The sequence below is a fragment of the Tachyglossus aculeatus genome, chromosome 2, assembly GCF_015852505.1.
Source record: "Tachyglossus aculeatus isolate mTacAcu1 chromosome 2, mTacAcu1.pri, whole genome shotgun sequence".
Lineage (NCBI taxonomy): Eukaryota > Metazoa > Chordata > Mammalia > Monotremata > Tachyglossidae > Tachyglossus > Tachyglossus aculeatus.
The window spans coordinates 109408313-109435654 of NC_052067.1; the positions used below are offsets into that span (position 1 = coordinate 109408313).

The window sequence follows — 27342 nt, forward strand, 5'->3', positions numbered from 1 at the left end:
TGCCATAGGTTTATTGATTGACTGCCTCATGAAAACTCAGATATCAATAAACCCTAACAAACAACTATATTTCAATGTAGCCAGGACTGTGTGCCTGTATTGGCCTTTACACCCATACATACACTCATAAGTGAATTTTACATTCAGTGGTATATTCTTAGACTATAGAGGAAAATTTTATGTTGTCTTAGTGTTTTGTTTTCATTATATCACAAGTAACTCTTGCCAAACCTTTCTCTACTTTTTATTTTTCGATGGTGAGCCCACCTGAGGGACAGGGATTATGTCTAATTCCCACCTCTGCATTTCTTCCCAGCAGTTATACAGTGGTCTGCACACAGTAACCACTTAATAAGTAATATTACTTCCATCACTACTAACGCTTCTATAACCAGATTTGGCACATAGGATAACATTATGATGCATATGGAAGTCCAATCAAAGTTCCCAGCCTGGAGTGCTTCTCTGGCAGTGCCTCTGATCCCTCCACCCATATCCCAGAACCATTGCCATTGTACAGAACCATTGCGTTTGTACAGAAACACTCTGGACATGTTACTCCCCTCCTCAAAAATCTCCACTGGCTGCCTGTCAACCTATGAATCAAGCAAAAATTCCTCACTCTTGGCTTCAAGGCTCTCTATCACCTAGACCCCTCCACCTCACCTCCCTTCTCTCCTTCTACAGCCCAGCCCACACTCTCTGCTCCTCTGCTGCTAACTTCCTCACTGTGCCTCATTCTGGCCTGTCCCGCCATCGACCTCCGGCCCATGTCCTTCCCCTGGCCTGGAATGCCCTCCCTCCACACACCCGCCAAGCTAGCTCTTTTCCTCCCTTCAAAGCCCTACTGAGAGCTCACCTCCTCCAGGAGGCCTTCCTAGACTCAGCCCTCCTTTTCCTCTCCTCCTCCCCAACCCTCCCGCCCTACCTCCTTCCCCTCCCCACAGCACTTGTATATATTTGTACAGATTTATTACTCTATTAATTTTACTTGTACATGTTTACTATTCTATTCATTTTGTTAATGATGTGCATATAGCTTTAATTCTATTTGTTCTGACAATTTTGACACCTGTCTACATGTTTTGTTTTGTTGTCTGTCTCCCCCTTCTAGACAGTGAGCCTGATGTTGAGTAGGGACCGACTCTATATGTTGCCGACTTGTACTTCCCAAGCACTTAGTACAGTGCTCTGCACACAGTAAGCACTCAATAAATATGATTGAATGAATGAATGGAATGGAATTGCCATTCCCCTCCAAGCACCCCATACTCATGGGTCCCACTTCTGACTTGGGATGACATTTTCTAATTTTAATTATTGCCACTCGATAGATTCCCTGCCACCATCCCCAATGTTATATCCCATGAGGCAACTGGTTCACTCACTTGCTGTCTGAAGACAGCCCTGGACCCCCATCCTGTTACCTTTCGCTCTGTAGTCAGTCCACCTTAACTATATCCACCCAACCTGACATTTCAATGCCCATGCCTTGCCAATACTGCTGCCAGATGCTTATCCATGTCATTATGCATTTATGTACTAGCCATCCATGGGAGGAGTAGATGAGCAGTTGCCACCATTTTTAAATAAAATACAGTTTTTGCAAATATCCTCTGGCAGATTTTCCTGAGTCAAATAGAATTCCTATAATATGTGAGCATCAACTTGCCTAACTGATGAATGGGATCTGAATTTTTATCACTTACTTTATGTGCAATGAAACTGGCTTTAATACCACATTCATCTGCACTAGATTCCTGAATGCCCTCTTCTTTTCCAGCATCTCTAGGCAAACCCACGGTCTGGGTGGGAGGCATTAGGTACCCTTTTTCTTCTTAAAAGCCCTCCCCACTCCCTTCTCCCCATTCCTGTACAAATCTACACTGTGTAATATCAGAATTCATTGTGTTTAGCCTTTTCATTCATTCACTCATTCATTCATTCAATTGTATTTATTGAGCGCTTACTGTGTGCAGAGCACTGTACTAAGTGCTTGGGAAGTACAAGTTGGCAACATATAGAGACGGTCCCTATCCAACAATGGGCTCACAGTCTAGAAGGGGGAATTATTCTCTCTGAGAATAACTGTGGTTGCATATTGTGCTTATGTATTTTTAGGTCCATGACCATGGTGTCATGCTTAGAATTCAAGATATGGGTGGAATGAGATTGCCAATTTATCTTACTTGTTTCATTGTTCAGCAAAGTGTTATATATGTAGGCACTCAGTGAATGGATATTTGATTAGATGGTGACATATGAACCTATTAAACCAGTCTTTCAAAATAATCCCACCTGAGATTGAGACACAGGACACCATCTAACTGCCAGGTAATTCAGAAGCCTCTCCATACAGTGATGTTGATTTAAGAAGTCTCAAAAGCTTTTCAGGATGTTTAACGTGTTGTCAATTCTTACAAGATACTTTCTTTGATGGGTCACTGGACATTCGGCAAACTGCTCCAGGAGACTAAGGATGGGCATTTCAGTAATTGCAATGCATTTATCTCTGTGTCAATTAAAATGCTGAATGACTTTCACACCACTCATTCTTTGGTTTGACCTGCTGGTATTTGCATTATTACAGGAACTCTGCCTGACTTGAGAAGAACCCCTAGATGATGTTTGCTAAACCATCCTTTGTTTATATAGGTGTATTGCTCACTCTCTTTCAATTTCTGGAAAGGTGATGAAAGGGGTTTTAAAGACTAGTGAGTTCATTATCAAAGAGGTGCCTGGGGTTTTAGCTACAGAATTCCCATTATGTTCAATAGAGGCTTTGTGGTTAAAGCCACCAGTACTCTTTGTACCTCTCATCATTATTAATGATCAAAAAGACACTGAAAACATTTTGAGATCAAAGCATTAACATGACAACTTCAAAGACATGACCAGGGCATAGTTGTGAAACCGACAGAAGCTTGCTGATTAGAAATATCACCAGAATTTTGTTGGGGAGTAGATGCAGAAATCCGATACAGATTTCTGATAAATGAGTTACTAGATTACCTTTGTCCAATTTTAACCTCATTCCCAGAATGTAGATGACTCTTAGACCCCATACCCTCAAAACCTGAATGTGTTTACTCCCACTGATTCCAATTCCTTTTCCCTAACTCTTCCTGTTCTCCTCTAATTTGGTGTCTATCGCATTGCTGCACTGAAACTGTTCTCTCTAAAGTCACCAATGACCTGCTCCTTGCCAGAGCCAATTGACTCAACTCCATCTTAATTCTCCTTGATTTCTCTGCTGCCTTTGACACTGCATATCACACCTACCTACAGGAAACAGTAAGAAACCTTCATTCCACTGACATTATCCTGTCTGGTTCTCTTTCTATCTCTATGGTAGTTTCTCCTAGTGCCCTTTGTTGTCTTCTCCTCTGTCTCCCACTATGTGTTGTGTCACTATGGGGGTCTTTAACTATGGGGGTCACTCATGTCTTGGCTTTTGCATGGTGTAGTGGATAGAGCATGGTCTTTGGAATCAGAAGGTCATGGGTTCTAATCCCTGCTGCGCCATTTGTCTGCTGTGTGACTCTGGGCAAATCACTTCACTTCTCTGTGCCTCAGTTACCTAATCTACAAAATGGGGATTGAGACTGGGAGCCCCATGTGGGACAGGGAACGTGTCCAACCTGATTTACTTGTATCCACCCCAGCACTTAGTACAGTGCCTGGCACATAATAAGTTCTTAACAAATACCATAATAATAATAATAATTATTATTATTGGTTATCCTCTATTCTCCATTTATATCCATTGCCTTGTAGAACTTATTTTCTCCCATGGTTCCAACTACCATCTCTACACAGATAACTTCCATTCATTCATTCAATCATATTTCCTGAGTGCTTACTGTGTGCAGAGCACTGTACTAAGCACTTGGAAAGTAAAGTTCAGCAACAGATAGAGACAATCCCTACCCAACAATGAACGGAGAGACAGACAACAAAACAAAACAAATAGACAGGCATCAATAGCATCAAAATTAATGAATAGAATTATAGATATATACACACCATTAATAAAATAAGTAGAATAATAAATATGTACATATGTACACAAGTGCTGTGGGGCAGGGAGGGGGATAGAGCAGAGGGAGGAATGGGGAGGGGAGGAGGAGCAGAGGAAAATGGGGGCTCAGACTGAGAAGGCCTCCTGGAGGAGGTGAGCTCTCCATAGGGCTTTGAAGTGGGGAAGTGAGCTAGTTTGGTGAATGTTAGGAGGGAGGGTATTCCTGGACAGAAGTAGGACATGGACCATGCAAGATCGAGGCACAGTGAGAAGTTTAACACCAGAGGGACATAGTGTGCAGGCTGGGACATAGAAGGAAAGAAGGAAGGTGAGGTAGGAGGGGGCAAGGTGATGGAGAGATTTGAAGCCAATAGTGAGGAGTTTTTGCTTGATACAATGGTTGATAGGCAACAACTGGAGATTTTTGAAGAGGGGGGTGACATATGCATAGCGTTTCTGTAGAAAGATAATCCGGGTAGCAGAGTGAAGTATAGACTGAAGTGGGGAGAGACAGAAGGTTGGGAGATCAGAAAGAATGCTGATGCAGTAATCCAGTAGGGATATTATGAGTGACTGTACTAACAAAGTAGCGGTTTGGATGGCAAGAAAAGGGCCGATCTTGGCAATGTGGTGAAGGTAAGACTGGCAGGTTTCAGTGATGGATTGGATATTCATTCATTCATTAAATAGTATTTATTGAGCGTGATGGGGTGAATGAGAGAGTGGAGTCAAAGATGACACCAAGGTTGCGGGCTTGTGAGACAGGAAGGATGGTAGTGCTGTCCACAGTGATGGGAAAGTCATGCAGAGGATAGGGTTTGGGAGGGAAGACAAGGAACTAAGTCCAAATCTATCTCTACGCACAACTTCTCTCCTTCTTTGTAGTCTCACATTTTTTTCTGCCTTCAGGATACCTCCACTTGGATGAACCACTATCACCTCATGCTCAACCTGTACATAACTGAACTAGTAATAATTGTGTTACATTATACTCTCCCTGGCACTTAGTAAAGTTTTCTGCACATAGTACATTTTCAGTAAAATAGTTGATTGATTGATTGATTACTATGTGCCAAGCATTATGTTAAGCTCTGATATAGATACAATATACTCTAATCTGACACAATTTCTGTAATACATGAGGCTCAAAGTCTATATAGATGAGAAAACAGAAACACCAAGAATCTAAGTAACTTGTCCAAAGACACACGGCAGGCAAGTGTTGGACACGTGTTGATGCCTAGGCTTGTGCTCCTGCCACTAGGCCACAGTCTTTCCCAACTCCTTATTTTCCCTCCCAAACTCTTTCCTCCCCTCAACTTTACAATCACTACTGGCAACACGACCATTCTCTCTTTCTTATAAGCCTATGAGGTTGGCACTCTCCTTGACTTATCTCTCTTTTTCAACTCACATATTCAATCAGTCATTAAATCAACCAGTGGTATTTACTGAGCACTTACTGAGTGCAGAGCACTGTACTAAGCACTTGGGATAGTACAATACAACAAAATTAGTAGACACATTCCTTGCCCACAGACAGCTTACTTATAAAGTCTATCTCCGCAATATCTCTAGAATTTGCTTTTCCCTCTCAGTCCAAACTTGCTATCACATTGCTCAAGTACTACTGCTCTTGACAGACTTCTTTGCTTCCAGTCTCTTCCTCTCCAATCCATACTTCACTCTGCTGGTCTTATTTTTTCTAAAGAATTGTTCTGTGTATGTCTTCCCACTCCTCAAATGCTTCCAGTAGTTGCCCATCCATTTCTACAAGTAGAAATTCCTCACCACTGGCTTTAAAGCGTCCCATCAGCTTTCTCTAATTAATCCTCTCTTCACTTTAACCCAATTCGTGTGTTCACTGCTTTAATACAAACACACACACTGTCTCTTGCTCTCAAATCACATCCTTCCCCCTACTTGGAATTTCCTCTCCCTTCATATCCAACAGACCATCATTCTTCTCATCTTCAAAGCCCTATCAATCTCCTCCAGAAGTCTTCCATGATTAAAATCTCATTCCTCCCTACTGCCTCAGTTATGACCTTTATTCCAACACAAATCACTTAGATATTCACTCCACTGCCATCTTGTAGCACTTCATATTCAGTTCCTTCCTTTACCTGTAGTTTACTTTAATGTCTCTCTCCCTAAATAGATGGCATGCTCCTAGAGAGCAGGTATTGGGTCTATTTACTTCACTGTACTCTGCCAAGCACTTAGTATAGTATTTTCAACAGAGTAAATACTAAACACCACTGATGGATTGAAAACTAGAGTGATGCAATGCTATTTTTATTTTTTAACCTATCTGTGACTTTCTCTTCAGTCTATCCTGTCCCTTTCTGCTGAATTTCATATTTGTTGTCCCTCTGGCATGGTATAAAATCATTTTCCACTTCTCTCCAATTTATACATAGTTAAACAGTTATCTGGCATTTTGGGGAATGAATGGTTAACTAAGAGCTAGGGCTGTCCAGCAGGAGAAGTCATACACAAGGCTTGAGGAATAAATGCCCCAGAAAGTTATTTGACGGTGAAAGAGGACCAATTGCTACTTATTAAGCAGAAGAGCAAACTCTGCTACAATACATATCTTTTAGCATAAACATAAGAATAGCTCCAGTAAAGTCCTTCTGTAGTCCCGGGGGGCTATTTACTGATAATATTAGGCACTAAAATGTAGATGAAGCTATTAGGGGTGCTACCACTTCCAAAGAGGTGTAGTTCATAGGACACAGACAGCAGCACACTCCAAGTCAGGCACCTTTAATCCCACTCCTTCCCTGGAAATCTCAGCAAAGAGCCACGGGTCCAGGTACTGAGCTTTAGCTGCTTACATGGGGAGCAGGGGGTTTAACACATCCAACTATTTGCACAAAACTGACTGAGATGACACAGTCATATTTCCTTAGACCTCTGTAAAAAGCTCCCACATCATTAGTCCCCAGGCTGTTGGTCAGATTATGTGGCTTCTCATCGGCAGTTAGGCAGGAGATTGGCATCTCTTTGCCTCCAATGGTACCAGTTGATCACTCTTAGTCCCTCCTCCCTCCTGATTTCTACCTTGTGGGCTAGTCTACTACCTTGGAATCATGGGGCCTGTGGGATGGAGGGGATAAGGGAAGCACCCCCCAAAGTATTTCTCTGTGTCAAAAATCTCTCCCTCAATGTTTTGGTTTATGCAGCCTCTTGTTCTTAAAGAAAGTATAGGTGAGAGGTGCTTTGGGAGCTTTACCCCAGAGATATAAACCTTCGTAGAGGTGGCAATAACAAATTTCTGGTGAGTCCTACCCAGAGCGACACAACTGATAGAGGTCCAGTCACCTTAAGAAGCAAGCCACTAACTGGCCTGCTTCAGGAAAACCACCCCTTTGCCTCTTTGACAATCAGTGAGACTGATCAGAAGAGTTCTATGAGTGATGGTAGATTGCAGTTTCCTCTTATACTGGCAGAAGAACTTCTTGCCATGACTCAAGAGCTTGAGAGGTACACCTTCAATCAGGTAATACCTAGGCATTTTGCAAACTTTAACCACTCTGTTTCTTCCATGCTAATCTCCATCAACTGGCTTCATAACAGTAGTATGGGCTTTCTTCTTTCTCTCTACCTTAGCTACAGGTGCAGTGAACTTGTGCTTGTACAAGGACTTCCTGGTATACATTGCCAACTGTGAGTACCTACCAATTCCCCAGGCCACAATGGGTTTCTTGCTGCAGTGATGTTTTTTAATCTTTTTGACCTTGAGGTCAGGCTTCTTCTAAGGAAAGCACCCCCAAAATATCAAGGCATTGGGGAAACCTGGTATGGTAGGGTCAGTGGGAAGCAGCATGGCCTACTGGAAAGACCACGGGCCTAGGCAAGGCATTTGTTTCTCTGTGCCTCAGTTACTTCATCTGTAAAATGAGAATTAAGACTGTGAGCCCCCTGTGGGACATGACCTTTGTCCAATCTGATTATCTTGTATCTTCTCCAGTGCTTAGTACTGTGCCTGGCCCATAGTAAGTGTTTAACAAATACCATAAAAAAATCCAAAGGTGTTATAGGATGGTGATTGGAGGAATCCTGCAGGCATCGTGGTTCCAGGAGACACTACAGTCTTCACTCTGAAACAGGGGTTGAGGAATGGTCCATGACACCTTGATGTTTGGCCAGCAAATTGGAGTGCATAGGGCTTGAATCCACAGGGGGGAGAGAGCCTACTAACTGGCCACGAGTAGAATCAAATAATTAGATTGATAGATTTTATGCAAATATCAAGAGATATGCTTACCTTTGGGGAGAGCTCAAACACTAAAAACTCTTTCTCCCCAGAGGAATCAACATGCAGTAGAAAGAGTGTGCCCATCATTCAGTAAGACCATCCCGTGTGAAAACCTTCTTGCTCATTGAGAGGCATTATTTGGCATAGAAGCCAGCAGAATCTTCTTTTCATTTTATAGCAGAAGAAATGTGGGGCTAGATCCTGCTAACTGTAAGTTCAATCAATCATTCAATGAACCATATTTACTGAGAGTTCACTGCGTGAAGAGCACTGTACTAAACACTTGGGAGAGTACACTTTAACAATGTAACAGAGATGGAAGACACATTTCTTTCTCACAATGAGTTTACAGTCTACAATCTACAATACAGTTTCTCTCCACTAGTGAAGTTGTGTCTGCCAACTCCATTGTCCTCTCTCAATGGCTTAATACAGTGTTACTGATAATTTGCTAATGCAAGTCCTCTAGCTGCTTCCCTAGCAATCTTCAACACATCCTGAGCGATTTAGTGGAAGACCTATGTGGGAAAAGGTAACACTGAGATTAAGAAACCCTGCCCTGCCCTCCCAAACCCTGCCCTCCCAAACTCTGCCCTCTCCCTGACTTTCCCATCACTGTAGACGGCACTACCATCCTTCCCATCTCACAAGCCCGCAACCTTGGAGTCATCCTCGACTCTGCTCTCTCGTTCACCCCTCACATCTAATCCGTCACCAAAACCTGCCGGTCTCACCTCCACAACATCACCAAGATCCACCCTTTCCTCTCCATCCAAATCACTACCTTGCTGGTTCAATCTTTCACCCTATCCCAACTGGATTACTGCATCAGCCTCCTCTCTGGTCTCCCATCCTCCTCTCTCTCCCCACTTCAGTCTACTTCATGCTGCTGCCCAGATCACCTTTGTGCAGAAACACTCTGGGCCGGTTACTCCGCTCCTCAAAAATCTCCAGTGGCTACCAGTCAACCTATGCATCAAGCAAAAATTCCTCACTTTCAGCTTCAAGGCTCTCCATCACCTCACCCCCTCCTACCTCACCTCTCTTCTCTCCTTCTACAGCCCAGCCTGCACACTCCACTCCTCTGCCGCTAACCTCCTCACTATACCTTGTTCTCACCTGTCCCACCATTGACCCCCGGCCCACGTACTCCCCGTGGCCTGGAATGCCCTCCCTCCGCACATCCGCCAAGCTAGCTCTCTTTCTCCCTTTCAAAGCCCTTCTGAGAGCTCACCTCCCCCAGAAGGCCTTCCTAGACTGAGTCCTCTTTTTCCTCTCCTCCTCCCCACCCACCCGCCCTACCCCTGCCCCTCCCCACAGCACCTGTATATATGTATGTACAGATTTATTACTCTATTTATTTTACTTGTATGTACTTACTATTTTATTTATTTTGTTAATGATGTGCAGCTAGCTTTATTTCTATTTATTCTGATGACTTGACATCTGTCCACATGTTTTGTTTTGTTGTCTGTCCCCCCTTCTAGACTGTGAGCCCGTTGTTGGGTAGGGACTGTCTCTATATGTTGCCAACTTGTACTTCCCAAGCGCTTAGTACAGTGCTCTGCACACAGTAAGTACTCAATAAATATGATTGAATGAATGAATGAAGAAAAAGAAGGGCAGAGATCATTTAGGACATTTTTCTCCTCCTAAAATCCAATAGGGTATACAAACATAGGTAATAAGTAAATTGAAAATATCTGAGAAAAGTGGATATTGTTGCTGTAGAAGCAGGTTGAGCATGGACTCCTAAAATTTTGGCTAAACTCATACATAACCTCAATATATAATTAACATTAAGGGAGTGGGGAAAGGTGGGGTAAGTGATTATAGAGTAACCATCTAAAGGTGAAACCAGTAGGATCATATAATCTAATATTTAGGATTCATTTATTCATTCATTCAATCATATTTATTAAGCGTTTACTGTGTGCAGAGCATGGTATTAAGCAGTTGGGAAAGTACAGTACAACAATAAACAGTGACATTCCCTGTCCACAAAGAGCTCACAGTCTAAAGGAGACAGACATCAATGCAAATAAATGAAATTACAGATATATACATAAGTGCTATGGGGATGGGATGAGGGGAAGATCAAAGGGAACAAGTTAGGGCAATGTAGAAGGGAATGAGAGATGAGGAAAAGTGGGGCTTAGTCTGGGAAGACCTCTTGGAGGAGATGTGCCTTCAATAAGGCTTTGAAGTGTGTAAGTGTGTGTGTGTGTGTGTGTGTGTGTGTTGGGGCGGGGAAGGGGTGGGGGGGGAGGGAGTAACTGCCTGATTTGAGGAGGAAGGGTGTTCCATAACCAGAGGCAGAATGTGGACCAGGGATTGGCGGTGAGACAGGTGAGTTCAAACTTTTCTCATTATTTCCACAACTATCTGTTTGACTTGTACTCACACCTGCCTCCTTGTTCCTTATTTTGTTAACTCTGACTTTGTAAAAAGTGAAGTGAGATCAGGTGACACTACAGGTAAAATACATTGGCTAGCAAATATAATGTGACAGTGTTACTTGGGCATAAATCATCTGGCAATTTTAATCATAGTTCAGCACTAAAGAAGATTAACTCTTTATTCCAAATGAAAAAAGTGACATGAGAAACTTTAACACAATATGCTCTATCCTTCTCTGAATGATTCTTTTATATCCTCAGGGCTTTTCCAGTTGAAATAATTGGAAGGTTTAGATTTAAGTGATATATGATCAGGTCTGCTGGCTGCCAAGCAGTACAGTTAGAGTTAGAAATGGTTCTTGCTCAGTGGATAAAATCCAGATTACACCGAAAGATAAGATGCTCAAACCATGTGAGACTCCAAGAAAGAGAGTCATACAAACAATAGCTAGTCAAAGGATACAGAGAAACTTAGCTTGCCAATGTTCAGTTCATTTCCAGAATGATTTCTGAGGCAAATAACAATAAAGAAAATCATTCCATTTAGGATTAAGGGGGACATTTTCAAGGACAACACTTAATTTTTATCATTATTATCATTAATTATTATTACATGCTATTCATTAAAGACTGCCAAATGCTGATAAATGGTCTCTCATCTTATTCGGTGCAAACCACATGAAAACACTCATTAGAACAGAAATGACTGTACCATAGTCACCGGCATACATCTCCTTTTAAACCTATCCTACCTCTCTCTCTTACCCTTTTTACTTTATTCTGACCTTTTAGTAGTGCAGTGTTTTTGGTTAGAACGTTTGAGGGAGTTATTGAGTTAAGAATGGAGATAAACCACTGAATATTTGCTAATGGAAACTGTTAAGTTTCACTCATCTTCCAAAATAGGCCTTGAAGAATATATGACAGACTGGTTTACATAGATGAATTTTCAAATCCAGCAGCAACATAAGAAGCAGCGTTGTATAGTGGATAGAACAAAATGTCATGGGTTCGAATTCTAGCTCTGTCACTTCTCTGCTATGTGACTTTGGGTTAGTCACTCCACTTCTCTGTGTCTCAGTTTCCTCATATGAAATTGTGAGCCCTACATGGGACAAGGACTGTGTCCAACTCAATTTGCTTTTATTCACCCCAGTGCTTAGTACAGTACATGGCACTTAGTAAGCATTTAACAAATGCCATCATTATCAGGGTTGCAGCTTAGCCTAGTGGATGGAGCACTGGCCTAGGAATCAGAAAGACCTGGGTTCTAATCCCGGCCATGCCACTTGCCTGCCTTGTTCAAGTTACTTAACTTCTCTGTGCCTCAGTTACCTCTTTGGTAAAATGGGAATTAAGATTGTGATCCCCTTATGGACAGGGACTTTGTCCAACCTTATTTGCTTGTATCCACCCCAGTGCTTAGTACAGTACTTGACACATATTAAGCTCTTAACAAGTATCACTATTATTATTATTATTATTATTGTTACTATTAAAGCAAAGAGGTGGATTTTCCATGGGTTTGGATTTTTGTCTCCTTTAGAAGAGACAAATTACTGGAAACAGCACCCATCAACCTAGACATAGTAGCATCATTTGCAAATGGAAAAAGTCTGACCTTGAATGTTTTAGATCTTATGCGGTTGCTATTTCGGTGGATTTGCTTGTAGGCTTCTGAAAATCCTCTTAACTTCCAAATGTCTCTGGAAACCTACGTATATGAGCATATTGTATTACTTGCCACCACAGAATGGGAAGGATACCAAGCTAGGAAGACAGATGTCTCCGATATCTTACTATTCCTTTAATAGGAGAGAGGAAAAAAAATGCCCATTAACACCAAAACTTCAGAATCCTGTCTCTCTGATAAAGTACTTTGTACCATTATTTTTAACCACTCACATTATCAGGCACATATGTGGGAATTAATCCCTCCAACCAAAGACTACATTAAAAGAAAATAAAAACACCTATTATTTGATGCTGCTATATGATATCATCTGGAGCACTTGTGCCTCCACTGTGATTGTGAGGAGAATGAGTTTTTATGGCTCTGGACAAATTTTTCACAACAATATCAAAATATCACAAATTGATTGTCAGAGGAAATTTCTTGGTGGGTTATGTGATCATACTGAAGCCTGAAGAAAAAACGTACTACATGGAAAATAAACTGAAAGTGATCTGCTCCGTACGAACTTAATCAATCAATCATATTTATTGGGTGCTTACTATATGCAGAGCACTGTACAAAGTGCTTAGAAGAGTACAACAGAATTAGCAGACACCTTCCCTGCCCATAATGAGCTTGGATACTACTGAGAAGACAGACTTTAATATGAATAAATAAATGATTTATAATATATAATTAAATATATGTATATAAGTGCTGTGGCACTGAGGGAGGACCAGTATCAAATATCCAAAGGTCACAGATCCAAGTGTATAGGTGATACAGAAGAGAGAGTGAGCCAGGGAAAAGAGGGTTAATTAGAGAAGACTTCTTGGAGGAGATGTGACCTTACAAATGCTTTGAAGGTGGAGAGAGTGGTGGTTGGCATATATGGAGAGGGAGGGAGTTCCAGACAAAGGGGAGGACATGGGAAAATGGTCAGCGGCAACAGAGACAAGATGAGGGCACAGTGAGTAAGTTGGAGCTAGAGTGGAGTGTGCAGACTGGGCTGTAGTAGGCAATCAGTGAGGTGAGGTAGGATGGGGCAAGCTGACTGAGAGCTTTAAAGCCAATGGTAAGGAGTTTCTGTTTGATGCAGAGGTGTATGGGCAGCTATTACAGGTACTTAAGGAGTTTGTCATTTGTAATTCATTCATTCATTCAATCTTATTTATTGATTACATACTGTGTACAGAGCACCATACTAGGCACTTGAGAGAGTACAATACAGCAATAAACAGACACATTCCTTGTCCACCATGAGTTTATAGTCTAGATGGGGAAACAGGCATGAATACAAGTAAATAAAATTACAGATATGTATGTAAGTGCTGTGGGGCTGGGAAGGGGAAGAGCAAAGAGAACAAGTCAGGGCGATGCAGAAGCATGTGGGAGATGAAGAAGGTGGGGCTTAGTTTGGGGAGGCCTCTTGGAGGAGATGTGCCTTCAATAAGGCTTTAAGTGGAGGAGGGTAATTGTCTGTCGGATTTGAGGAACAAGGGCACTCCAGACAAGAGGCAGGATGTGGGTGACCGGTCGGCAGTAAGATAGGTGAGATCAAGGCACTGTGAGAAGGATAGCACTAGAGGAGTGAAATGTGCGGGCTGGGCTGTAGAAGGAGAAAAGTGAAGTGAGGTAGGAGGGGACAAGGTGGAGGAGTGCTTTAAAGCCTATAGTGAGGAGTTTTTGTTTGATGTGGAGGTATATGGGCAACTACTAAAGTTTTTTGAGGAGTGGGGTGACTTGTCCTGAACGTTTGTGTAGAGAAATGATTTGGGCAGCAAAGTGAATTATGGACTGGAGTGGGGAGAGGCAGGAGGCTGGGAGATCAGCAAGGAGGCTGATGCAGTAATCCAGGTGGGACAGGATAAGTGATTGTAGTTACATGGTAGCAGTTTGGATGGAGAGGAAAGGGTGACTTTAGCTATGTTGTGAAGGTGGGACCGAAGGGATTTAGTAATGGATTCAATATGTGAGTCAAGGAGTCAAGGATAGTGCCAAGGTTATGGGCTTGTGAGACAGGAAGGATGGTGGTGCAGTCTATAGTGATGGAAAAATAATCACCAGTAATCACCAGTGCAATCTTATACTTAATGGAAAAGAGAAAAGTATCCTGTCCACCTTAACAGTGAACTCATCTTGACTATAGTATTGTTCAACAGTATGACACTGCTTAAAATACAACTACTTTGTCGAATGTCAAGAGAAAAACTGACCTTGTCTTGATAAACCCCACATGGGATAGGAACTGTATCCGACCTGATTACCTTGTATCTACCCCAATACTCAGTGCAGTGCTTGGGACAGAGAATGCACTTAGCAAATACCACAGTCATTATTATTATTATTACAAAAGTATATAAACTTACGATACAGTGACTAACTCACCATATAGCTTACCCACAAACACCTGTATAATGGAAGCACCTGCAAGGAAGTTCATGACAATGTTCTATTAACCTCATTAAATCAAGGAACTCTTCTGCCATTTCCTCTTTGGTGAATGAATGGGTAGTGTTGCGATGTTCACCCAGAAGACATACGAATTATAGCTACTCCCAGCAAACCCAAGAAGGACTCAAAGATCCAAAAGCCACTTGCATTAAAGAAAATACTGCATCTAGCATCTTATAAACTCACTGTAGACAGGGAATAAAAATAATAATAATGATAATGATGGTATTTGTTAAGCGCTTACTATGTGCCAAGTACTCTTCTAAGCACTGGGGTAGATACAGAGTAATCAGGTTGTTCCACATGGGGCCTCCACTTTTTTAATCCCCATTTAATAGATGAGGTAACTGAGGCACAGAGAAGTTAAGTGACTTGCCCAAAGTCACATAGAAGACAAGTGGCGGAGCTGGGATTAGAACCCACGTCCTCTGACTCCCAAGCCTGTGCTCTATCTGCTAAGCCATGCTGCTTCTCATTGCTGCTACCAACTCTGTTACACTGTGTTCTCCCAAGCATTTTGCATAGTGCTCTGCACACAGTAAGCATTCAATAAATAACACTGATTGATTGTGAATGCAGGATTTTGGAAGCCATTTTTGTAATGTTAAGTAGTAGTAATAGTATTAAGTACTTGAACTGTAAATGAAAGAGCACGTGGATCGAGAATTAGACAAGGTTTCTGGCCCTCAAGGACACAGTCTAATAATAAGAGAGAAGGGAATAAATGAATAAAAAACCCATAAAATCAAGAAAAAAGCAGCGATAAGTATAATAATAATAATAATAATAATTATGGAATTTGTTAAACACTTCCTCCTATGTGCCGGGCCCTGTACTAAGCACTGGGGTGGATATAAGCCAATCGGGTTGGACACAGTTCCTGTCCCATTTGGGGCTCACAATCTCAATCCTCGTTTTACAGATGAGGTAACTGAGGCACAGAAAAGTAAAGTGACTAGTCCAAGGTCACAGAGCAGACAAGTGGTGGAGATGGGATTAGAACCCATGACCTTCTGATTCCCAAGCCAGTTCTCTATCCACTATACCATGCTGCTTCTCTAATCTGTCGCTTATCATGTTGTTTATCAATTTTACGTAAAATGGTTACTGTGGCAAGAAGAGGAGAGTTTCAGATTTCTCACAGCCAAGTCCAACGGTTTTAGCCACAAGAACCCCCACAGCTGTGGGCTCCTCAACCTTCTATGTTTTAATAATGATAGTATTTGTTAAGCGCTTACTATGTGCCAAGCACTGTTCTAAACACTGGGGGAGATACAAGGTAATCTGGTTGTCCCACGTGGGGCTCACAGTCTTAATCCCCACTTTACAGATGAGGTAACTGAGGCACAGCGAAGTTAAGTGACTTGCCCGAAGTCACACAGCTAAGTGGAGAAGGCAGAATTAGAACCCATGACCTCTGACTCCCAAGACTGTGCTGTTTCCACTGAGCCATACTGCTGTTGCTTCTGTCTGTTCCACAGAGATGGAACAAGCGAGCTTGGGAAATAGACCCTCGCCCACTCTTACTGCTTGTCTTTACCTTGGATATAGAGCTGGAATTAGCTTAAGTTTGGAACAGGAACAATTACACTAGGACTACCAAAGTAACCATAATAATTATAAATCAGAAGTTTTTATTGGTCATGTACTGTTTGTGTGCTTTTGACATTGATAACTAAAATTCACAGTTGTTACCCTCAACTCTCCCACCTCTAACCTCTTGCTTATTTTCCCCACCCTGCCTGAAACACCCTCTCTTTAAAGCTACAAAATCTCAGCTCCCCTCATTTTCAAAGGCCTCCTGAAATCCCATTTCCTACAGGAATCAATCGATGATTAATTTTTCTTCTCCTAATTACTACCTCAGCAATCATATACTCACAACCACCCATAATAAATAAGCAATTTATGCACTCTACTACTTAACCACTCATTTATCCACTTATTCATCTTTCCATACATTTATCAATTTTATCTGTTTTTTCCCCAAATGAAAATATTTTTGTATCTATTGGTTCCTCTGTTTGACTGTAAGCTCGTTTAGGGATATAGAATATGTAGTCTGTATAAAAATAATAATAATTATGGCATTTGTTAAGCACTTACTATGTGCAAAGCACTGTTCTAAGTGCTGGGGAGGTTACAAGGGTGAGCAGGTTGTCTCACAGGGGGCTCACAGTCTTAATCCCCATTTTACAGATGAGGTAACTGAGGCCCAGAGAAATTAAGTGACTTGCCCAAAGTCACACAGCTGACAATTAGCAGAGACGGGATTCAAACCCATGACCTTAGACTCCAAAGCCTGGGCTTTTTCCACTGAGCCACACTGCTTCCCCTATATCTACTGCATGCTCCCATGTGCTTAGTATAGTGTTTTGCACATGGTGGATATTCAGTAAATACTGGTAATGATGAGGATGTTGATGATAATGGTTATGATAGAATTTCCAATTAGGAACAATAGATGATCCTAAAGACTTAAAGACCAAGAAGTCATGAGAAGGAACACTACTTGAAGTCACTCTTCCTGGCCAGTTATGTCCCTGCTGGGGCATATACTGCAGCAAGTGAGTAACCAGGAAGATAGCCAGGACTTTTCAAAGGGCATGTGTATAGGACTCACTTTCATTCATTCATTCAATCATATTTATTGAGCACTTACTGTGTGCAGAGCACTGTACTAAGCACTTGGGAAGTACAAGTTGGCAAAATATAAAGATGGTCCCTACCCAACAGCAGGCTCACAGTCTAGAAGGGGGAGACAGATAACAAAACACAACATATTAAAAAAAAAAATAAATAGAATAGTAAATATGTACAAGTAAAATAGAGTAATAAATCTGTACAAACATGTATACAGGTGCTGTGGGGAGGGGAAGGAGATAGGGCGGGGGGATGGGGAGGGGGAGAGGAAGGAGGGGGCTCAGTCTGGGAAGGCCTCCTGGAGGAGGTGAGCTCTCAGTAGGGCTTTGAAGGGAGGAAGAGAGCTAGCTTAGCGGATGTGCGGAGGGAGGGCATTCCGGGCCAGGGGGAGGATGTGGGTTGGGGGTCGACGGTGGGACAGGTGAGAACGAGGCACAGTGAGGAGGTTAGCGGCAGGGGAGCAGAGGGTGCAGGCTGGGCTGTAGAAGGAAAGAAGGGAGGTGAGGTAGGAGGGGGGCGAGGTGATGGGCAGCCTTGAAGCCGAGAATGAGGAGATTTTGCCTGATGCATAGGTTGATTGGTAGCCACTGGAGATTTTTGAGGAGGGGAGTAACATGCCCAGAGCATTTCTGCACAAAGATGATCTGGGCAGCAGCGTGAAGTATAGATTGAAGTGGGGAGAGACAGGAGGATGGGAGATCAGAGAGGAGGCTGATGCAGTAATCCATTCAGGATAGGATGAGAGATTGATCCAGCAGGGTAGCGGTTTGGATGGAGAGGAAAGGACGGATCTTGGCTATGTTGCAGAGGTGGGACCAGCAGGTTTTGGTGACAGATTGGATGTGAGGGGTGAATGAGAGAGCGGAGTCGAAGATGACACCAAGGTTGTGGGCTTGTGAGATGGGAAGGATCATAGTGCCATCAACAGTGATGGGAAAGTCAGGTAGAGGGCAGGGTTTGGGAGGAAAGATTAAGGAGTTCAGTCTTAGACATATTGAGTTTTAGATGGCGGGCAGACATCCAGATGGAGAAATCTTGAAGGCAGGAGGAGAACAAGCCTGAAGGGAGGGAGAGAGAGCAGGGGCAGAGAGTGACCACAATAAGCTTTGTCATAGTGCCATGATGACCTGGCTGGCAGGTCTTTGGTACGAATGTCATTCAGTTACCCAGGAAAGCAGCATCATCTAGTAGATAAAGCATGGATCTGGGAGCCAGAAGACCTGGGTTCTAATCCTGGATCCACCACGTCTCCTATGTGACCTTGGGTAAGTCACTTAACTTCTCTGTGCCTCAGTTTTCTCAGCTTCAAAATTGATAGTCAATATCTCTTCTCCCTCCATTTAGATTGCGAGTCCTATGTGGGAAGGGTCTATATTCAGCCTGATAAACTTGTATCTACTCCAGTGCTTAGGTGTGTACTTGACACATTATAAGCATTTAACAAATTCCACAGAAAATTCAAAAGCTATTTTTCAGGACTCCTGCTGGGCCTATCCACCTCACCAAATGCTGTGGGAGGTTTGCTGGTCAGAAACCATGACCACTAATGGCATAATCTCCTCTGGATTGTAAACTCTCTGTGGGCAGGAAATGTGATTACCAGCACTATTGTATTATACTCTCCCAAGCTCTTTGTACACAGTAAGCACTCAATAAATACCATTGTTGATGATGATGGTGATGACGACTGGGTAGAACTGGAACTAGAAAGAACACTGGTCTCCTGACCCAGAGCAGTCATCTTTACACTTGACTAGCAGCAGGACAATGAAGCAAATCCTATTGGATGACTATTGGTTTACTGATTGATTGAATAAAGTCATGTTTGTAGAATAACAAGAAACATGTGCTTATGCTAGCGTACACTTTTCTAATCCTGCAGGAAACTCCCAACAAAACTGAGTGACCTTACATTCCTTCTCGTTATTCTGTCACAGGTGGGCTCATCTTTTCAATTGAAGAGTTTCTAGCCATTGTTTTATAGGGAAGTTTTATTTACATATGTGTACATATATATGTGTATATATACATATATGCTTGCATATGTATGTGTGTTTGTTTATTGCTATGTAGTTTACAGATTCTTCAGCTCTCTTTGAAGAAGCAGGATTGACTCCACGATAAAATATGTGTTAAGAAGTTGGATTATCTTTGCATTCCACTTCATCCATTTGAATCTTGTATTTGTCATTCAGAAAATGAAAGAAATGAAGGTTAATGAAGACAAGTAAAATGATAATATTTTGAGTTTCTATAATTAAAATCTTCCCCCATTTAAATCACTATTGTATTTTTGTCCATTTTTTAAGACCTTTGGTCCAATATTTAGGCTGCCTAAATTCTAAATTGATATTGTACTGACTGCACAGTAGATCATTGAAAAGCAGCAAGTCTAAAACCTAAAAATTTCCCTATTCTCAAATCATTGCTGTATTCCAAATTCCCTCCCAAAATAGCCAGCCCTGAGTTCCTGCTCTGAGGCTCCGGATAACTCACTGACCATCTGGAAACAGTAACTATGCTCAAATCAGAGCCAAATAGATGGTTCATGTTTAAGATCTACAAAATTCTACATCTATACATTGCATGGGATTGTGTACTATGAGTTTTTAATATTACACTATATTACAGTCTAGACAAACTGAAAATGCAGTATCTTACTCTCATGAATGAATCTTCCTCCCAGAGTGATGCTCTATTCCTTACTTTCTCCCCAACAAATCTGCTACATGAAATTCTATGAGCTTGTTTGTATTTATCCTGGATCCTTTATTGGATTGCAACTTCCTCAAGGACAGGAATCCTCAAAACGTTCTCAATAAATGTGACAGAAAGAGGGGTACAAATACAACCCCTGAAAACAGTTCTAAAATGATGGGAACATTTCAGAATCTCAGAAATGTTCATTTCCAAGAATGGGTGAATGGATGGTCAGAAAAAAGTAGTTTTCCCTTTCACATGAACGAATTTTAGCTTTGAGTCACGGTCAATAAATGCATTATTATTCTTTGAGGTTAGTAAGATAGGATGTTTTTATTGGTGTTTTTACAGGGATTGTAGGCATGCAAATCCAGACCATGGTTAAATAGTTAATATAAATACCTTTTTAAGGGCAGATTGCATTTAAGAAATCTTAAAGGAAGTACTATCATCCATCAAAGTTTAAAGAATTGAGAAATATAAGGAAAGTCTATTACTTTCTTTGACATTTACTGGGCCAGAAAGGAATAGAGAGGTACTTTATCTGCACTAACAACTTAAAGTTAGGTCTGAAATTTTTTTAGCACAAGAGATTTGCCAAGTAGATTCAGACTAGATTAGGCCTTATACATTTGAACACTACTGACTTCAATCAGTCAATAAAATCAATCAATCATGTGCTCCTTGAAAGGACCTTACATCTCTAAATGCTTTGTAATTTAGAATGAATCAAGAAAAAGGGAGAGTGAAGAAACTGAATTTAAATTGAGGCAAGGGCTTGGACATGAATCCTCAGAGAAATACCATTCTATAAATGTGAAACAAGGTATATAAAGGCCCTTCCCCAAATGGAATATCCTAATTCATGAGATAGCATTCAAGCCCCCAGAGTTAGGAGCTTTAAGAGCTCTGTTGAAGACAAGGTTGACCTCAAATGAATAGATATTGCACTGCTCCTTTAGTCGACCAGATATAAAACTGGGATTGCATTTACCTTGTCTGGGTTGGAAATCATTACTTAAATGGCAGTCAGAAATTTTCAGGTAATGTATATTTCAAGAAATGTCATTGGCAGAGTAATGATTTCTCATTTCTTAAGGAATATTTTAAAAGGGTTTGATTGAATATACATGTTTTCATTTTTACTTCACTATAGGCTTTTTTAATTTCAATAAAATAGATATTTTGATGTTTAAAGGTTTGAGAGGATATTTCATATAAGCACACTTCTCAAGGGTGTGGCAAGGGGGAGAGGCTAATAAGCTTCTTTTTTCCAATGAAGCATTTTCAGTAACAGGTCCCATATTATCAGATTTGCCCACGGGACTGTCATGCAACCAGCTCCAACTGGGTCTTCTATTGTTTTTTATTTTTTGTTTTGCTTTGGTTTGCTTCCATCATCACATAAGCTTCCTCCATACTCACCCAGAATCTGTTTTCCCCTCTGCCCCACCTTCAAAATCAATTCTCTTCCAGGATTCCTGTTTCCTGCCCTGGCTTCCATGGCTTTGGCCATACTGATAGGAGCAAGCTGCAAACAATGGCAGCAGTTTAAGAAAGAAAAGCAGATTCTGCTTGGTAGTCCTTGCTCTGGGTATCTTGGGAGAGGCTCTGGGAGTCTTTGGAGTAGGAGGGGAGGATTCAGGGAGACAGGGAGTTATGTCATTAGCAAACCAAAGCTTTAACAAAAGGCAAATCAAGCTTAGGAAAAGCTGGTTACAGGCACCTGGCTTTTCCATGGGAGGCATGAGGTAGGATAATAGAGAGATAGATAGATAGATAGATGAGAGAGAGAGAGAGAGAGAGAGAGAGAGAGAGAGTGTGTGTGTGTGTGTGTGTGTTGGGGTGGAGCAGGTAGTGGTAGATCTTATAGGATGGACCTTCCGAAGAGTGGCAGGGCTTATCTGTCACCAGCAAAGAATGTCATATTGAATATGCTTTATATTAATCAAATTCAAAAAAGACTTCACTTTTACATAAGCACTGGGATACCATCCAGAGTTACCAATTAGGTTCAGAAGAGATTTTTAGGACACTGGAGAGATTCATTTCTCCTCTGAGATAATGGAAATCAGGTGGAACCCTTGGAGAGGCTGGACAATTCCCAGACCAGAAAGCAACCTTGTCTGGAGAATCCTCCAGAGTGGATCCACAGGGTCTCAGTCCAACATTTTGACTATTTTTGAGAAATCACACAGGCACCTTGGTATGTACATTCAGTCAGTCATTCAGTTGTATTTTTGAACGCTTACTGGGTGCAGAGCACTGTATTGAGTGCTTGGGAGAGTATAACATAACAAACACATTCGCTGCCCACAAGGAGCTTACAATTGAAGCCTGGACTGATTCCTCAGCACTGTATGCCAGATACCTGGAGTCCCAGAGTGAGTCTGCCCAGCTCCGGGCTCCCAGCAGCCCCTTTTCCAGTGTGAAAGAGAGAGGATAGTGGTAGTCTTTCTAATATTTGGGAATGAGGAAGGTCTGTGGCTGCAACTTTAGCCTCATCCTGCATTGCAGAGCATCAGAAGGCCCAGGCAGGAGGTGGACAGGAACTTTCAAAAATGATTTAGAGCATACTTAAGGCTAGCTTTCCAGAGTGTGCTACCATTATCTGGACCAGCCTGCCCCAGCACTGCAAGGCACCACATGTCACATGCTAGTTGGCTACCCTTTACAAACTTTAGATTCCTAGAGAGACTGTAGAAGGTTTGTAATTGAGAACTGCTTACCTAGAACAGAGAATAATCTCCAAGATCCATTCTTTGCCTTATCTTTTCAATAAATCAATTTCAATAAATCCTCTTGATTTATTTACTCTGTTTCTTGTCATTGTTGTGCAACCCATTGTTACTGTTAGCATTATGTGTAAATCCCACTACTCTGTCGTCTGTTATGTTCGCATTTATCCTGGAGGTTAGGCCGGTGCATGGCATATAGTAAACATTAAAGAAAACAACATAACCTGCAATCCAACACAAAGCAAGGTTTAGAGGAACCTACTTCTCTCATGGGAGTTGAAGCTGCAAGAGAAGTATGTCAGATTACACGATCCTGGCAGGGGTCTTTTAGTCTGTGTACCTCAAATCTATAGAAAACTTTTCAACTGAAGAGGCAAAATGTAGACTTGAAACTTGGTGTTTTTAAGTCAAATGGATGAGCACAGAAGTCTGCTGGGAGGAGAGGGAGGTTTGAGAGGTCCTTAGTAGGAGGGAGGGAAAGTGTATTGGGAAATTTATTATGAATGATGTTCCTGGTGCTAAAAATGATTGCAGGTTCACTAGTTTGCACTGGCATCAAGCTCTCCATCCAAATTGTTACCACACTGATGCGAGCACTTATCAATTCCCTCACTGACTACTGAATGTCTCCTCTCTAACCCCCTCACTCTTCCTGCCTCCAGTTCATTCTTCCTTCTGCTGCCTGGACCCTCCTAAAAGTCTCATCTCCTCCAACAGGACTTCCATGACTTAGCCCTCTTTTCCCATATCTCCGCTTCCACTTTTGCACTTGGCTGTGTTCCCCTTAAGCACTTGTATGCTCATCCCAGTCCCACAGCACTTATTTTCATATTTGCTTTGGTTTGCTACCATCATCACCATAAGCAATGTATTTTAACGTCTGCCTACCCCTGTAGATTCTAAGCTCTCTGTGGGTAGGGATCATGTCCACCAACTATATTGTACTGTACTTCCCAAGTGCTTACTACAGTGCTCATCACCAGAAGCACATAATAAGCAATATTGATTAATTCATCAATTTCAGTTCTGACATGTGAATTCTGATATGGATTGGATCTTTCCTGCATAATATAGATCACTTATCTCTGTCTTCTGCTGGCATTTCAGTGTTCATCAGAATATAGCACCAAAGGGATCCCAAGAGATACCCAATACGTACATGATATTTTAATTTTTGTTTACATTTTTATACCTTCTCTGACAATAACATATTTTGATAGTATTTCTGTAAGATATTGACTGTGAATAGATATGATTAATTTAAATAAAGACAGTTTCACTTTTTTACTTTTAATCCTGAACAAAAAGAGAAATATTAAGACACTGTCACATTTCATTTACAAGAAAACCTGTTTTCAGCTTGGTTAACTGACAACTTCAATATTGATTCAACTAATGTTTCATTTTCTTTTCTATAGTGAATTGCCTACCTTTATGTTAAAATGAAGCATCATTGTCTTTTTGGCATTTTATTCCTCATGGATATAATGAATGCCTCATTTGTATTCGCAATACATGACATACAACATTTCTCAATTGTTGTTTTCAATTTTACAAAGAATAATTTGGGCTCTATTTTATGGACTATTAGGGGATAGCTTCCCTATGTTATTTCTAACACAGGAAATGATGAGTATTCATATTTGAGGCTCATTTTTCAATCTCCTTAATAGAAAGCATTTCACCATTATAACAATAAAAGAAAAAAAACATTTAACAACTATATCAGCCTGCCCTTGTTATTTTAAAAAAAAGTTAGAATGTCTATCTTGTGACCATTCTTTATTTTCAGGTAGCACCTAAAATCCACCTTCCTCACTAGTCGCTATAAATGAATGTTGTCAGCAACAAAAACATGACTTCTGGAAAAAATAATATGCCATAAGAAACTCCTACATCCATAAAAAACAGTGTAATAAAATGTATTGTAAGCCAAGGGTGATAACTGTACTAGTCCTAAATTCTTTTTCCTCAAGCCCAGTGAGAAAATTTACTCAGTGATTTTTCAAAAAGGTGAAAGAAATTTACCAAGATAAGTAAATAGTAGTAAGATGGTCGTGGGTTCTAATCCCTGCTCTGCCACTTGTCTCCTATGTGACCTTAGACAAGTCTCTTCACTTCTCTGTACCTACGTTATCTCATCTGTAAAATGGGGCTGGAGACTGTGAGCCCTATGCGGAACAGGGACTGTGTCCAGTCCTATTTGCTTGTATCCATCATCTTCGAGATAGTCATCCTCTAGACTGTGAGCTCATTGTGGGCAGGGATTTTCTCTCTTAATAACAGTACTGTGCTGTCCCAAGTGCTTAGTATAGTGCTCTGCACACAGTAAGCACTTAATATGATTGAATGCATGAATGAATCCACTCCAGTACTTAGTACAGTGCCTAGCACATAGTAAGCTCTTAAATATAATGTTATTATTATTATTAATAAATGTTGATAATTAGAGGAATATAATAAGGAGAAATCAGAAATCAATCAGTGGTTATTTACCAAGTGCTTATTGAGTGCTGAACACTGTACAAATTGTTTGGGAGATGCATACACAGAAGTAAACATGCTCTTTGCCCTCAGGTGGGTATACCGTCTAATAGAAGAAATACCTGGGCCCAATTTCCATTAAAGAATTGACAACCATCTTCAGGTTTCATTCTTGGCAGTGAATTACTGGGACAATAAGGTAATTGATCAGTGTTCAAAATCGAAAAGAGTATTATTATTTTAATATTTTTATTCATTAATTTTTATTGGCATCCATAATCTGGCTTGGTGAATGATAGGATTGCCTGTCTATCTCACCTCTGTGTGAATGAACCACCTCACTGCCCAAGTAGTAACTCAGATTCCACTTTCCAACCAATAAGTACATGGAGCAAAGATACCATTATATTTTGAACAAGAGTGCTGGTTAACATTTTTGGAATTATTAGAAAAATTATCCTTTGGTGCTGCATTTCAAAATAAAACATGTGCCTCTCTCTCCAGAGAAAAATAACTGCAAGTGTCCTTGGGGTTTTTCTTTCTTTTCACTTGCAGAAGCTAAGCTAACTGTTCCCAATTCACTCTCTAATATCTTTTTAATTCTCTTCGTTCTTCAAATAATTATCCCATTAGGAAAGAAATAACTGACAATGTTTTCATCGTCTTGTAGACCTTCAGAGGTTTATTCATACTTGGCTACTCTCTTATTTATACTGCTGGTAACAAAACAAGTTTGAATCTTTATTCTAAGTACTTACCTTGCACCAAACAGATCAATTTATTCCATTAAATTTATCATTTGAGACAAACACTCAAGTATAATTGATTTTAAAGCCATGTGGCAGAGCAGCTACTAAAAGATTTTGCCTATGATACTTTCAATCAATAGGCCTAGCAGCTTAAAAAAATTTCATGAACATACCTACTTTCTTAACACTGTTTTGCTACTAAGTGTTAGAAACAACCTGGGAAAAAATCAGGAAGCTGCATGGCCTCGTGGAAATAGCACAGGCCTGGGATTCAGAAGACCTAAGTTAAAACCCCACCCCTGCCACTTACCTGCTGAATGACCTTGGGCAAATCACTGTACCATAAAATGAGGTTCAATACCTGTTGTCCCTACTACTTAGACTGTGAGCCTCCTGTGGCACAGGAACTGTGTTTAATCTGCTTAGGAGTACTTAGTACAGTGCCTGGCACATAGTGTTTAACAAGTACCATAAAAAAATTCTGGATAAGGAAAAAGTCTGGTGAGTTAAAGAAGGAAAACTTAGAATCACAGTAATGGGAATGCTCACTCCTTTCTCTATTCAAGTAATTAAGGTCTCTGAATTTTCTCACAATTTATATCTCAATCCATCAGTCCTATTAGCAACTCTACTAATTCTTGAATTTGGAGTTTAAAGCCGAATTTGTATGAACAGCTGCTTATACAAAAACTAAAATAAGATGGTATTAAAAGGATTAAGGAATTCAGTATACTATCCCAGCCAGCTATAATTCAAGAAAAAACAGTTCAAATTTATTGTTTTATTGTTTGTTTGTTTTTATGAAATGTAGGTTTTTAACTTTTTGAGAAGTCTTTTTTAAAGTGTCAGATCAATTCCAATCCTGTCAACTCAACAGTACTTTACAACTAATGTCTTTCACATTGCCTGAGGTGGAGAAAGGAGGTGCAATAATGCCAGCTGGGATCTTGAAGGACTGAAAATGAAGACCTATCTACGGGACTAGTTACTGGGTGTGTATACGCTTGGTCAGGGAAGCATTTATTGCTGTCCTGTGAATTTGAAGATGTCTCTGTTGACTAAGATTTTACTACTTTTTGCAGGTATGGCAAGTGTTTAACTCGTTTAGCACAATTGTTCCCACATCGTGCATCTGTAAAGAATGTCCTTTCCTGTGCTATGCTTACTACCTGCAATTACTGAGCCATTGTCAATGTAATCTCCTGTTGTCAT

General features: G+C 40.9%; 1 pseudogene; it reads right to left on the reverse strand.

Moving 5' to 3' along the window:
• Positions 1–2379: 2379 nt before the first annotated feature.
• On the reverse strand, positions 2380–27342 carry LOC119942224 (annotated as a pseudogene).